We start from the raw sequence: 16,486 nt of genomic DNA, 5'->3' as shown, positions 1-16,486 counted from the left end.
TTTCAATAGACCAGAAAGCTGCCTAACTTGGTTTGGTTTTAGGACAACTGGGTTATGCTTTATGAACCAAACTGTCCCATGCGTGTCGGAGTCATCTTGAGAAAAATCTGTTAGTTGAATAGTCTCAAATGCTTCTCTGATTACAGGATGTATGGTCAGCACATTAAGGAATTCTTCGCCAGCTTGTTTACGACAAGACTCAAGTAGCTTCTTCACCAGACTAGTGTTAGTCCCGAGCAAAATGGCTATTCCTTCTCGCTTTACAGGGTCAGGGCATACAATCGCAAGTGTGTCAATTATTTGATGCACTCCAGCTACACTCTCTGTAAACTCAAGTCTAAGGGGCAAGTACCCATCATAGGGGTATTTATGCGAACTTAAACCCCATATCTCAAGGTTTTCCACAGGCTGAAGTTCCAAGTGTTTTAGATAAGTGTCATAAAAACTGCGGTATAATAGAGTCACCTGTGAGCCACTGTCAAGAAGGGCTTTTGCATAAACACCTTCTATCTGGACAGGCACTTCAGAAACAGGTCCTATCAACCCTTCAGGCAATCTTGGTTTACTGGCATCAAGTAAAAAAGAATCACAATTGGAACGTGTTGTCCCAGGAGCCCCGTGCCGTTCCTTCACTGAACTCCTGCCCAGTTTCCCTGCAAACGATGCATTTTGATCAGCTTTTGATTTACTTTCCTGAGGTCCTCTTGTCCCTTGCATTCCCACTTTTTATGTCCATCCTCACCACATCTGTAGCAAAAGATCCCAGGCACTGGTTGCTGGGTGGGTTTAGTTGGTTGTGATTTGTCTCGTTTCACACTCTCAGAGTTTTTACTAGATGTTTCCTGAGGAGCACACTCAGAAGCACACGTTGCATTAGCCACATTCAATAGGTGACTCATCTGTGAAGATAGCTCCTTCACCTCCTTCTTCAGGCTTTGTAACTCAGAGGGCCCATCTGACTGAGGAGAGATAACAGTGGCAACCGAAGCTTTGACATTTTCCCTTGCAGCCACCCAGTGTTCCTCCTCACGTATTTCCTTCATTAACTGTGTAAAAGATGGGGGATTCTGCAAAGTGTGAGTCATTCTGATTCGCAGAGCAACCATATCATTGGTAAGTGCTCCCTTAATTAGCTGCTCCATTCTAGCTTTGTTTATTCCAGCTACATCAATCCCACCCTTTAACAACGCTCTGTGAAGAAGTTTATCTAAGCGATACAAGAAAGCTGAAAGTTTTTCTCCATTATCCTGGTAAGTGTGACGAAATTTAGCCATCAAGTCAGGCCCACACTCAGTAGTTCCATACGCAGTTTCAAGAGCAGCCAAGTACTCAGTTGCAGTGGCAGATGGCTGGCTCACTTTTAGAAACCTAACGATATCAGCAGCAGGACCTCGCAAGCTCTCAACAATGCGTTGTTTCTTAGAAGCTTCAGTGCATTGCCATTCGCTGATCATTTGTGCGGCTTGCTCCATCCAGATTTCATATTCTTCCTCACCTGGAGGAACAGGTTTCAGGCCTGAGAACAACCTTAGTTTTCTGTAACTGGGTCCATCATTAGACGCTTGATTACACCTGTCCACTAATTTACCTATGGCATCAACTAAATCCACATTAATATCAGATTTAGGAGAATGCTCCCCCATCAAAATGGCTTTCACTTCATCCATAGACTTGCCCTCCTGCTGCATTAACGTTAACAACTTGGACTGAAACGTGTCATTTTCAGGAGCAGGGTTCTGAACTTGTAGTCTACCTACAAAGTGTACAGGCCAGGGTCCAGCTTCACTTTCAATCCCTATTTCAGGTGGTATGGTGCTTGGATCAAGATCAGCTCTAGTCTCCACTAACACAAACAAATGTTTTCCAGTCACATCACCACGTCGACCATGAATTTGAGTACGACCAAAAACCTTCACTGTGTTTAACACTTTCTCAATAGTCTCATCACTAGTGTTCAAAGGAACATTGCTTAACACAATGGCACGTGAGGAATTTATGTTCTCCTCTGTACTCCATTGAGCAGTCTGAGAGATATCCATACTTGAACTGAGTTACTATGCAAAATAAGCCACAAAAATGTATCAATAATAATTAACACTATTTCAGATAATTTTTTTTTCTGCTAAAGAGAAAAAAATATCTGGTAAAAAGGAAAAAACAAGATCCCAGCGGTGCCTCCAAAAATGTAACCCTTTTCTTAACCTTAAGAATTATTTTTAACTATCCTGTTCAGAAATACCTGGGTTCCCGGCAGTTGAATGGTGAATTAGCCGGTATTTTTACTCCTTTGTACTCTAAAAAACTAGTTTTAGCCGAATTTAACTATTACAGTGTGTATATATTTGCAATTTGTTTGTTCTGTGTTTTTTATATGAATTCAATATATAACAAAAACACAATGAGATGTCAAATTTAGATTTTAAGAAAAATAATAACAATTTATTACAATTTTGTTTAAAGTAAAAAGAAAATAAATAAAAAGAATCAGCCCTTTATCTACACCACAAGAAAATAATAAAACAACAATAGAATAGAATAAAGAAGAATAAACAATTCCAAAGGGAATCCCACTAAATAAAGTTTTACTCCTTCAGTCAAAATTTAGCACCTTAATTCTTCAAAATAAATATGTAAATTAGCCTTACAAGTCTAAGTGTTGTTCTTTACTGACTTCTTTTGTTCTATATTTCTTATGTTTCCTTACATTTTATTTTACCCCAAATCAACAGATGAGATAATAATCACATTAAAGCTAAAGTTAAACGCTTCTGAAATAACACACCTAAACACTATTAACTCAGATCGTTTCACAATTGTAAACAAAAAATGAATAAAGTGAACCTCCAAATCTTTACAATTTAAATGGTCTCAGTCTAGTTCACAAACTTATTATAAATCAGTCACAGTCATAACAGTCACAAAGTCACTCAGTCAAAAAAAACATTAGTATGCATACTTTACGTTGGGGCCCAGTTCGTTGGTGCACATTCACAGTTGTATTGTTTCAGAACGATCTCTCAAAATGCAATGATGATGTCACTTACGTCCATCCGATGAAAGCCAAACATGTAATGAAATCCCTCCTGCACAAAGCTGCGATTTACCGCTGTCCCACGCGATAATTCCACGTCCAGCGCTGAAACAGGTCTGTCCAGTTCAGAGCAGCATCACCACCAACTCAATCAGCACAGTCACTGTTCACTCAGGTAAATGTCGTTAGCGTTAGCAGCTATGCTACGAGCATGGTGTCCTCAGCTGAGAGCATACACTCGTGTGATACACGACGATCGCAAAGCGAAAACTCCACAGAGAGAAAAGCAACTAAAACGGGCTGAGTCCCAGTCACTTTTACTTTCACTTTGAAGACTTAATATTTCCAATCTATCGTCTCCCAACTATGAAAACACATATGACGATCTGCAGCTGCTTCTCACGAGGCTCGTCTCTTTTTTTTCTCTCGCTCTCTCACGCAGCTTACGTTATGATGTCATCTTAAAGGAACAGTAACTGACCAGCAAAATAGTGCTCTCTAAATATGTTGTGTCATAAAAATACAAAAATCAAATGTTGCTGGATTAACTACTTACACACAGTTAGAAATAAACAAAAAAAACATATTATAATCTGAGAATATTTTAGGGGTCCCTACAACTATAACCTAAATAGCCGGGTCCATCACTGATAGGGTCTCCTCGAAACATTTGTGTTGTGTTGTGAGACAATCCAGCGCGTTTTCATAAAATGTTTGCATTGTAAGAAAATGCTGCATGTTATATTAATTTGTTTGCGTTGTGTCCAAATGCAGTGTGTTTTTTAAAAATAAGTTTGTGTTGTGAGGATTTGCAGCATGTTTGTCATCAAACTGATGAAGATCTTTTCTCAATTTGCTGGTGTTTTTTGTAATTGCATGCGTTTTCTTTAATTGCAGCCTGTTAAGCTCTCTCGCCCACCGTAAAAGAGACTACAGATGTAAATTAGCTTTATAGCTAACTCAACAGGTCATGTTGTACACTGTCCCTTTATAAATATATAAATAAATAAATACATACATACTTTTTAGTGCAGTAGCAATTGATTTTCAAAGTAGAAAAAAGCAAAGAGGTCAAGTTGGTTGTCTATTCGCAAATTTGTTCATTTAGAATCTCTATATTGTTTACTTTGTTACTTTGAACATTCGATCGGAATTAGCATGCAAGTATGACTTCTAAACAACATTAAAACTATCTAATTTGCTGCTAATATGATTTCCCTATTTAGAATTTGCAAAAAATACTTCTGAAATTATATTATTAAGGAGAAAGTCTGAATACCCAAATATACAACCAACTTTACGTCTATGGAAAAAGCTATGGACGTTAATTGTCTATTTTCGACATTATTTTAAATAAGAAAGAAGCAAAATGTTGTGGATTAAGTAATGACCAAATTGTAATTTTTGTGTGAACTATCCCTTTACACACAAACACAACAACAAAAAAAGTGCAATTTACAATTAAACTTATTATGTAAAGAGAACAGCCATATCAAATAGACAGCAAATGAATAGCATTAAACTGATAATTCTATAAAATATTTTGGCATAATGGCCTGAAATTGTAAACAGTTGTGTACAGCCTAATACTGCTCCGACCATAATGTGCATGTGCCCAGACCTTGTTCAGAAATGTTCACAATTTTTATCAGTAAACTATCAACACAGCGTCTGTGATGTATTTTCAATTTGAAATGACGGCAAGAAAGCAGTGCAGAGATTGTTTTGCGTGGTTGTGTTGGCGTGAACCTTACCTCAGAAAACACGCGGTAATTGTTTTTTTTTTGTTTGTTTTGTTTTGTTTGGGGTTTAGCCCGTAGTTACGAGTATTGAACGAAGCTCTGTTTCCCCGTGCTAACATATTGCATCATTAGCCTGCTTTCATATTTCCACACAGCAGACGGTTGAGCCGCGTATTCCCGTCACAAATTGAGAGTTTGATTGACAGGCAACCTCACCAATAAATCATTGGGAATCGATTACGTCTGTGATTCTTGTCATGGGTAATAAAAGGAAAAGAATGAATGAATGAATGAATGAATGAATGAATGAATGAATGAATGAATGAATGAATGAATGAATGAAATGGCAAGCTTCAGCTCTTGATAACAATGCTTTGAAAATGAATTGGTTCTGCAACTTAGCAAAGCCACACTGTAAAGACTTAACTATATAGACATGATTTTTACATTGTGAAAATATTTGAGTACACCTACATGGAAAATAAGTATCTTATTATGTAAGCTATTTGAATTAATCTGTTTATATATTTGATACAGCAAAACAACAACTACTACTATAAACCAATGAACAATACACTGTTTTCTACAACTACAATATATATAATACAATAGACAACATGATGCTTCTTAATATTAATTGTAATTTTCTAAGTCAAAGATATCAGTATTCATTTGTTTGCTATCTGATGTGCAGAATTACACATTGACAAACGCCTTTAATAATCATCAATACACATTCACATCAATACACATACACATGTATGCTTTATTTTAATGTTTCAGTTTGATTTACCATAACTATTGATATGGCAAGCTTTTGGAATCAGACTCTCAAATGCTTTGGAAATGAATTGGTTCATTCTGCAACTTATAATTCTTATTATACAGTGGATTAACATTCTGACTTAAGTATATATTAATTAAATATAAACACAAATATATTGTGAAAACAATCTTGTACACCTACATGAAAAAGTATAATCTCATTATAAAGTAGGCTACTTGAATTAATCTGTTTATATAGTTGCTATGGCAAAACAACAACTACTATAAACAAGTGAACCAATACTGCACTACAGTATAGTTGTTTTCTACAACTATATATATAATACATTATACCACAGTTAAGTAAAAACTAAAGTACAGTACAGTTTATCAGATCACTATTAATATTATGCTATATCTTTTATTAACAGAGTTGTACATGCTATAAAATATACATTATAATACATTTTCATATAGGGACAGACAGCAGATACAGAAAATTCATGTCTCATAAAAAGTTAATCATCCCTATTTAAATGCACCATCTAGATGGCTGCTTTTAATTTAGAAAATGTAAATATATTGGTCATCTGATGTTATATATTAAAAAAATGGAATGAAATACGAAATATTTCTTATCTTCTTTCACCATGTTATATCATGGTTCAGTTTTAAATGTGATCTTTATTTTGTTTACTTCATTCCTTCAAGTCATTTCACATCCTAAATATCATTCACATGCATATTGCATACCTTTCTTATTGACAGGAAGTCGGCATTCGAGAAATTATTCATTATTTCCCCAGGGGGTGCATGAAGTGACAGTGAGAGCACCACGGATGGTAGCAAAAAGTGGTTGGACAAATCATGCCTGCGACACATAAAATAAAGCATAGCCTTAGTATAGTAATGAAACATATTATGCACCACCTGATCAAAAGACAAAACAACAGAGATTGTAAGACATAACAGACAGATCGAAAGAAAAAAGCAGACAACAGACATATTGAAAGACAAACTGACTAATCAAAAGACAGAACAACAGACAGATCAAAAGACAAACAGCAGACAGCACAACAGACAGACGACAGAGACTAAAAGACAGAACAAAATACAAAACAACAGACAGATGACAAAGACTGAAAGACAGCACAGACAGATGAAAGGCAGACAACAGAGACTGGAAGACAGAACAACAGACAGATGAGAGCGATTGAAAGACAGAAGAACAAACAACATAGAGTGAAAGACAGCACAGATAGACAGACAGATGACATAGATTGAAAGACAGAATAGACAGACAAACAACAGAAACTGAAAGACAAAACAGACAGACGACAGAGACTGAAAGACTGAACAACAGACAGAAAAACAGACAGTAGAGATTGAAAGAAAAAACAACAAACATAACAACAGACAGGCGACGGATTGAAATACAGAACAGACAGATGCCAGATTGAAAGACAGAACAACAGACAGAGACAGACTGAAAGAGAACAACAGACAGATGACAGATTGAAAGAGAACAACAGACAGAGACAGATTGAAAGAGAACAACAGACAGATGACAGATTGAAAGAGAACAACAGACAGAGACAGATTGAAAGACAGAAAAACTGTCAGATTAAAGGACAGAACAATAGACAGAGCAATAGAGATTGAAAAACAATATGACAGACAGATGACAGACAAAGAGAGCAACACCAGAGATTTAAAGACAGAACAAAAGACAGACAACAGACAGACGGTAGGGATTGAAGGAAAGAACAACAGACAGAGAAAAACAGACAGATGACAGAGATTGAAAAACAGAACAACAGGCAGACAACAGGGATTGAAAGACAGAACAACAGATAGAGAAAAACAGACAGATGACAGAAATTGAAAGACAGAACAAAAGGCAGACAACAGACAGACAACAGATTGAAAGACAGAACAACAAACAGACAAAAGGGATTGAAGGAAAGAACAACAGACAGACAACAGATTGAAAGACAGCGACAGACAGACAACAGAGATGATAGAGATTGAAAGAATAAACAACAAAAAGATGACAGATTGAAACAGAACAACAGACAGAACAACAGACATGCGACAGATTGAAATACAGAACAACAGACAGATGACAGATTGAATGACAGACAGAATAACAGACATGCGACAGATTAAAATACAGAACAACAGACAAGCGACAAATTTAAATACAGAACAACAGACAGAACAACAGACAGACGACAAATCGAAATATATAACAACAGACAGATGACAGAGTTTAAATATAGGACAACAGACAGAACAAGAGACAGACGACAAATCGAAATATATAACAACAGACAGATGACAGAGTTTAAATATAGGACAACAGACAGAACAACAGACAGACGACAAATCGAAATATATAACAACAGACAGATGACAGAGTTTAAATATAGGACAACAGACAGAACAACAGACATGTGACAGATTGAAAGAGAACAACAGACAGACGATGGATTGAAAGAGAAAAACAGCGGACAGATTAAAGGACAGATGACAGATTAAAGGATGATAGATTAGAGGACAGATTAAAGGAAAGAACAACAGAAAGACAACAGATTGAAAGAGAGAACAACAGACAGATAACAGAGATTGAAAGACAGAACGACAGACAGATGACAGATTGAAATACAGAGCAACAGACGACAGAGATTTAAAGACAGAACAAACAGATAACAGGGATTGAAGGAAAGAACAACAGACAGACGACATATTGAAAGACAGAACAACAGACAGACGAATGGGATTGAAGGAAAGAACAACAGACAGACAACAGATCGGAAGACAGAACAACAGACAACAGAGATTGAAAGACAGAGAAACAAACAGACAACAGAGGTGGAAAGAGAGAATGACAGACCGACAACAGAGACTGAAAGACAAAACAGACAGATGACAAAGATTGAAAAAAATACCAACAGACACCCAACACACATATTAAAGGCAGAACAACATATGGAACGACAGACAGATGACAGAGACTGAAAGACAGAACAACCAACAGAAAGAATGATAGACCGAACAACAGACAAAATAAAAGACAGATAACAGTGACAGAAAGGCTGACATTGACTTCATATAAGAACTTATTCTATGCACCACCAGAAACGCTGAAATTGACAGTCAGAGCAAAGTGGAAAATAAGGTAACAGTAAATTTTCCATATTAGGCCCGTGTGTTTGTGTGTGTGTGTTGTAAAGAGTGCTGTGGTATTTGGTTTAGAGAATGATGCTTGATTAAGCTTTTGTTGGTCTCTGTTTGAGGAGCCTCTCAACACCCAGAGGGGTTTGGCCCACTCATGCTCTCCCATCGAGAGCCTCTATTCATGCAAGCAGACCTTGGAAAAACCCAACAAGGCTTTTTCAGAAAGAACAAACAAAAAAATGGAAATAATGATTAACCCACCTCTGGTTGGGGATGAGAGCTTATGCGTGGCCTTTTAAAATTAAAGAGGGAGGTCAATAAATAAATAAATAAATAGAAATCTGATGTTATTTCTTCAATAATGCACATTTATTTTGAGAGTTTTTTTTACTCAGCTCTGTGCTGGTTTTTGTTTTTCATGCAATACAATTTTGAAGGTTCTATTAACCTCTTTGTAATGCATTCAGGTCTATTTTAACCTAGAAAAAACACAGAAATAGATATATCTTTCCAAATATTTGCCATGTGCTGATTAAGAGGGAAATGTTCACAGTATGTCCTACAATATTTTCTCTTTGTTCCTTCCTGATACAGTCCTCGCAGCAGCCGGCAGCTTGATGACATACGGGATCAGGTCCCTAAACCCAACCGTCAGAGCAGCATAGGCATTACCTTAGTGGCCGTTACTAGGTCTACGTAGTACCTGGTCCAGTACGGTATTGTGCTCTAGACTTCAGCGAGGACATCTTGTCCTTCCTTCTTTACTACTTTATTTCTCCTTTGTTTCTTTCTTTGTTTGTTCCTTCCTTCCATCTTCCTTCACTACTTTGTTTCATTCTGTTCCTTCCCTTATCAATTTCCTACTTCATTCGTTCATTTCTTCCTTTATTCCATCCTTTGTTCATTAATTCGTTCCTTCCTTCCTTCATTTGTTTGTTCATTCTTTCATTCGTGTTCCTTAGCTACTTTGTTCATTTGTTCCTTCTTTCCTTCGTTCCTTTATTTGTTTCTTCCTTCTTTTGTTCCTTTTTTCTTACTTTGTCACTTTGTACGTTGAATGAAGAAAGGAACAGAAATAAACAAAGTAGCGAAGATAGGAATGAATGACTGAAGAAAGAAATTAACGAAAGAACAAACTAAGGATTAAAAACGGATTAAAACTAATAAAGGAACACACGAATGAATATAGTAACAAAGGAAAGAAAGAACAAACTAAGGAATAAACGAATGAAAGAACAAATGGAGGAGGAAACGTTTGTTCTATTGCTTGTTTCCTCCTCTATTTGTTCTTTCATTCGTTTATTCCTTAGTTTGTTATTTCTTTCCTTACTATATTCATTTGTGTGTTCCTTCATTAGTTTATTAGTTTATTCGTTTGTTCCTTTGTTTGTTTCTTCCTTCATTCATTTCTTCTTTCCATTCTTCAATCCTTAGTTTGTTCTTTCGTTAATTTCTTTATTCTGTCTTTCATTCCTACCTTCGCTTCTTTGTTTATTTCTGTTATTTTCTTCATTCATTTCCTACATTGTTCCTTCCTTCAGTCGTTTCTTCATCACTTCTTCATTCGTTCATTCATTTGTTCATTCCTTCCTTCGTCAATTTGTTTATCCATTTCTTTGTTCCTTCATTTGTTTGTTCTTTCCTTCATTGATTCCTTCATTCCTCCGTTAGTTCCTTTATTTGTATTCCTTCGTTACTTCATTCCTTCCTTTGTTTGCTCCTTTATTTGTTAGTTCCGCTATTTGTTCCTTCTTTCATTTCTTCCTTTGTTCCTTCCTTCATTACTTTGTTTGTTCCTTTGTTTGTTTCCTTTTCCATTTGATTCTTCATTTGTTTCTTCCTTTGTTTGTTCTATCCCTTGCTACTTTGTTCATTCATTTATGTTCCTTCCTTCAATAGTTTCCTCGCTTGTCTCTAAATTATATTCTTTCTTCACAGCATTGTTTGTTTATTATTTCATTTCTTTGTTTGTTTCTTCGTTCATTTTCTTCCTTCCGTTCTTCAATCCTTGGTTAGTTCCTTCATTCATTTCTTTCTTCACTTATTCATTCCTTGCTTTCGTTTCTTCCTCTACTACTTTGTTCCTTTGTTCATTCATTCATTCCTTTTATCGTTTGTTTGTTTATTCACTCGTTTGTTCCTTCATTTGTTCCTTCCTTCCTTTGTTTCTTCACTGTTTGTTCTTTCTTTAATTCCTTTGTTTTATCCCTTCATTTCTTCTTTCGTTTATTTCTTCTGTCCTTCAATCTGTGTTCATTTCCTTCGTCCGTTCCTTCATTCATTTCTTTCTTCACTTGTTCCTCTCTTTCTTCGTTACGCTGTTCATCCCTTTGTTTGTTCGTTTCTCCATTCATTTAATTTGGGTAGATGTTTTTAATGAACTTGTTGATTTGATTCACAATCCAAATCTCGAACTAACTTACTGAATAAATTTAGGAATCATAAATAGTGATGATGGCTCAACAACCATCATTCTTGAGTCAATCTTTTCTATCAATCTTTTGATTAGATTCAGAAAACCAGTCTGAAAGTTGACTGATTTGAACTCACTCATCTGGTGGCATCACATTACTCAATGAATCTGTTCAAAAGACAGTCCACAATGTAAACGAATCAATCCGAAGACTTAACAAGTCACACAAACAATTTTCATGATGCTTTCGAGTCATGATTCTGCATAATGATGATCTCTTTAAATCTGAACCGCTGCATCTGTTTACCTTTAGCAGGGCTTTGAATCCTGGCTGTTTTCTCACGTCGACAGTGAAATGGTGTGTGCGCTGATAACAAATGCATCTTTATTAAACACTACAATGGTCTTTTTGTTTTGTGGCTCCTAGTGAAGGGCAGTAAACAGGCTGCGCTGCTGTAAATGAATATCAGATGTCACATTAATTTGAGTTTACCTGTAAACGTCGGTTCACGTTCAGGGTAATGATGTGGGTCATTCGCGCTCGTGTTCGCCTCTGTTTTCCTCAGATAATGCACAAAAGCAGGTTAATGCCACAACGGGAATGAGGCGGGAATTAATCCATATAAACTCTACATCAGTGTCAGTGCTTAAAATGTCAAGCAAAGAGACAAATGAGTGGAATTGAAATTAATTACCTCTCAGACAGAGATGCAACGCAATCCCCTCAAATGACTCCTGGGCTCCACATGAGCGGGATTACTGTGGAGCAGGAATAGATTTTTCTTTTATTTGTTTTCGAAACGACCCAGGACAGGAATAGGCAGCGTAGGTGGATCATTTCCAGCTGAACTACACCTCTTTCTGCAACTCTCCATACATCAGACGACCATATTGATTCCTGCGCTGAAGGTGGAATGAGTTGTAGATGGAGATTAGCGGTTAGTGAACATGCTACGGCATAAGGAGCTGCCAAGGACATAGCTTTATTGACAAAAACTGATTTATTGATTAATTGTCTGATTGTTTTATTTATTGATTGGCATATACATAAACATGTTTTCTTTATAATTCAAAAACTAGCACATATTGGTGCATCTTTTTTAAGATTTGTAGAAATAAAAAGGGCATTTAATAAAAACATTACTATAAAGGAACAAATAAATAAAGGGATCTTTCCTATATGAGCAAATAAATTCAAGATGCTTATTATTAAACATATTAACAACTATAAAAATAGTCATTTATTTGTCTATATACACTCACGGGCCACTTTATTAGGTACACCTGTCCAGCTGCTCGTTAACGCAAATTTCTAATCAGCCAATAACATGGCAGCACCTCAGTGCATTTAGACATGGTCAAGACCATCTGCTGCAGTTCAAACCAAGCAACAGAATGGGAAAGAAAGGTGATTTGGTCTTAGTATTTCAGAAACTGATGATCTACCAGGATTTTCAAGCACAAACATCTTTAGAATTTACAGAGAATGGTCAGAAATGGAGAAAATATCCAGTGAGCAAAGGCGCAAATGCCTTTTTGATGCCAGAGGAGAATAACCAAACAGGTTCGAGCTGATAGAAAGACAACAGTAGCTCAAATAACCACTCGTTACAACCGAGGTCTGCAGAAGAGCATCTCTGAAAGCACAACATGTCCAACCTTGAGGCAGATGGGCTACAGCAGCAGAAGACCACTCCTGTCAGCTAAGAACAGGAAACTGGAGCTACAATTCACACAGGCATAAAGCACGAATCATCTCAGACTAGTTTTTTAAAACATGACAATGAGTTCACTGTACTCAAATGGCCTCCACAGTCACCAGATCTCAAATCAATAGAGCACCTTTGGGATATGGTGGAACGGGAGATTCACATCATGGATGTGCAGCCGACAAATCTGCAGTAACAGCGTGATGCTATCATGTCAATATGGACCAAAAATCTCTGAGGAATATTTTCAGTAGCTTGTTGAATCTATGCCATGAAGGATTAAGTTAGTTCTGAAGGCAAAAGGGGTCCAACCCACATTCCCAAGTCCACAATTATAATGTCTCTTAGTCGCTGATTAATCTTCAACTGGTAAATAATCTAATAACAGACAGCTGCTTCTCACTCAGGGATGTCTATGCTAATGAGGGAGAGATCATCACTAATGGGCGGGGCTTTCCCCCTCTGATGACACATATAAAGGGAGAATGTCATTCAAAGTGTTTCTCCAGACTGTTTTTATCAAGTGTGATTATGAAAAATAGAATTAAGAAATGTTTACCATTAGAAGCTGGCTATATCTACACACTGTTAAAACACAACTGTGTTCAAACCCCTTTTAAAAATGATTATTGCATAATAGGTCCCCTTTAAAAATAATGGTCTCTGAAAGCCATTGCGTAATCATTTATTTAGTAAAGGACAGAACTCCACAAACGGGAGCTCAAATGATGATTCATCCAGTTCAAACATCATGAGCGCCTCAGACCGTGACCTCACTGTTGATTTCTGTTGTTTTGTTAGTTGCGCATGAGCTGCTGGAGAGAAAAAACATCTACAAATATTCACCATCAGTTTGAAAACAGCAGCACAGAGAATAAAGATTCAAACACAAAAAGGGGAAAACAAACGGAGAGATCAAAATCCTTCCTGCAGAGAGAGAGAGAAATACTGGAGAATGTTTGGAGTGAGACTTATAGTATAATATGATAGGAGGCAAATGTTGAAATTCAATTCATGTTTATTTTTATAGCACTTTTACAATGCAGATTGTGTCAAAGCAGCTTAACATAGAAGTTCTAGTAAACTGAAATGGTGTCAGTCCAGTTTTCAGAATTGAAGTTCAGTTTAGTTTAGTTCAGTATGGTCTTCAAACACTGAAGAGTAAATCCATTGATGCGCAGCTCCACAAGTCCCAAAACAAGCAAGCCAGTGGCGATGAACAAACTTCACCAACTGACGAAAGTGAAGGAAAAAGAAACCTTGAGAGGAACCAGGCTCAGATGCACGACCATTTCTCCCCTGGCCAAACTACTTGTGCAGAGCTGCAGTGTTGACGCCGGAGGCTGGAGGTCCATTGTGGAGAACTGCACTTGATGTACAATTGTTGTGTTGTGTCACAATATTTCTCTTTCAAATTATAAAAAAAAATAAAAAATCATCTCCAGAAACTAACAATTGAACCCAATAACAAATGCTTTCTTTTGATAGGAATTCAAATTTATTCCATCACATTTTGATTTTTTAATCATTCTGAAGTCATTCATTTACTCATTATTTCCCTTCTACTTGCACAAAATGTAGTTGCAACATTTATTTATTTATTTATTTATTTATTTATTTATTTATTTATTTATTTATTTATCTATCTATTTATGTTGTTGTTGTTGTTGTTAAATGACACTATTGAGCTGAGGTGCCCAATCTTTTTATTATGAAGGACCAAAAACCAAACTTTATTGAGGCTAGTTGGCTAAAGGTAAATATAGTTGCCATGGGTAATATCCTTGTTTATTTAATAATTAAAAAAACATTGCTTTACACTAACTAATACAGTTATTTTAGTTTATTTTACATTAATAATGAAGTTATTACAATAAAAACAAAATATTCTTATAATAATAATCTTACAATAATTAATAACAGAATTACGTTAGTTTTTGCCTTAATTTGTTTGCTGGTGTCTTCAGCATACAAGTCCTCTTTCCATCGAGTGATAGTATTTGCATTTTTGAAAATCTAATTTATTAATATTCGTTCTAATTTATAACATTCGTTCATTCGTTCATTCATTCATTCATTCATTCATTCATTCATTCATTCATTCATTCCCTTTTCGACTTAGTCTCTTTATTAATCAGCGGTCGCCACAGCGAAATGAACTACAACTTATAACCTCTAGTGCACGTCTTTGGACTGTGGGGGAAACCGGAGCACCCTTCGGAAACCCATGCCAACATGGGGAGAACATGCAAACTCCACACAGAAATGGCAACTGACCCAGCTGAGACTCCAACCAGCAACCTTCTTGCTGTAAGGTGATCGTGCTATCCACTGTGCCACCGCTTTTTTCTTTTTTTTTTTAAGTTAAAACAAACAAAAAAGGTTACACCAAATTAGAAATGATAAACTCTGTGATAAAGACATTCGCCCCAACCCTCTCCATCATACTCACTTCTCCTCTCAGATGGGATGATGGGCTAAATCAAAAGTAACAATGGGTAACTCTGGGCATCTCCGCTTCAGAGGCTCCATAGTATTCATTCTATTCATTTTACACCTAAAGAGTCTAATTATTTTTGGGTATACTGAAAATCCATAGCATTTAGAAATAATCAAAATATTAATATGGAAAATTATTTAGATGTAACTACTTTTACGACTCGTTTTCATTGCTGAAGAGAACAAATATTTTTCTGTGTTATGTAGAAGACAGGCCTCCCTCTGAGGTGACGATGTTCGAACATTTCTAAATGCGCAACTTTATATTTCAAGCCGACAAGAAATATTCCGCGGTGGTTAAAAATAGAAGAGCGCACGTCCGCCACTGTGATGGATATCGGCCAAGCGATTGATCTTGTAAAGCAGCATAATTTTTGCTGCCAGCGTTTTGGAGCTCGCCTGCCTGTGGCGCTGGAAATGCTGTGTAGGTAAAGCAGAACGTCTGGGCCTGGAACAGAGCCACTCTCTCCTGTCAGAAGTCTTTGACGGAGCAAATAGGAGACCAAAGTGACGTTTTGTTGCGCTAAATGAAATGAGAATGGCAGCGGAAAACACGGTGCACACACTGACATTTCCAGCCGATGCTACTGAAGCCGGTGATTAGTCTCTGCATGTCTTTGCATTTGCGGCCATTTTCGACGGTAAATGTCAATTATCATTGCTCTTCTATTCGTCTGCTAACCTTCACTTCTGAGTATGAGCTCTCTTTATCTGTTCTCTGACAGCCGTAAAAGGGACAGTTCATCCTACGAAAGTTCATTTGCTCGCTGTCGTCTTGTTACAAACTTGATTTCAGCATTAGTTTATGAGTTTAAATCTTACTGTATTCTGCTTTGCTGTTCTTAGATTTGTTAGTCTGGGGTTAATGATGGATGTATGTTGGGGAACATGAATTTTGAGTCTTTATACGTTCTGGTTTAGTTATGACACGGATGGATTATGGATTCACGCATCCTCTTTATGTTGAAAGAGTTTGAAACACCATGAGTAGAAATGAATTGAATCAGTGAGTCAATTGATTTAGTAATAAAGTATCACTATATAACAGTTACTCCAGGGGTGTCAAACTAATTTTAGCTCAGGGGCCGCATGGAGTAAAATCTGTTCTCAAGTGGGCCGGACCTTAAGGGGTGTGGTTGGATACCAC

The 16,486-nt window shown here is 36.7% G+C and overlaps 1 protein-coding gene across 7 annotated transcripts in view; it reads right to left on the bottom strand.

Annotated features, from left to right (window-relative positions):
- The window catches only part of lingo1a (leucine rich repeat and Ig domain containing 1a), a 275,532-nt gene that overhangs the window by 228,738 nt on the left and 30,308 nt on the right, over window positions 1-16,486 (bottom strand). For 2 of the 7 annotated variants that reach the window (XM_073942717.1, XM_073942718.1), the window contains exon 3: window positions 6,292-6,409. The exons of 4 other annotated variants lie outside the window; for them this stretch is intronic. The gene's annotated coding sequence lies outside the window, so the exon portion shown is untranslated. Of the gene's footprint in view, window positions 1-6,291; window positions 6,410-11,826; window positions 12,035-16,486 lie in introns of those variants that run through there. One more of the 7 variants, XM_073942723.1, reaches the window with a different exon arrangement.

This window comes from Danio rerio, chromosome 25 (assembly GCF_049306965.1).
Source record: "Danio rerio strain Tuebingen ecotype United States chromosome 25, GRCz12tu, whole genome shotgun sequence".
NCBI classification, from domain to species: Eukaryota; Metazoa; Chordata; class Actinopteri; order Cypriniformes; family Danionidae; genus Danio; species Danio rerio.
Note: the sequence above shows the minus strand (reverse complement) of the source record. Positions and strands in the feature narration are given on the sequence as shown.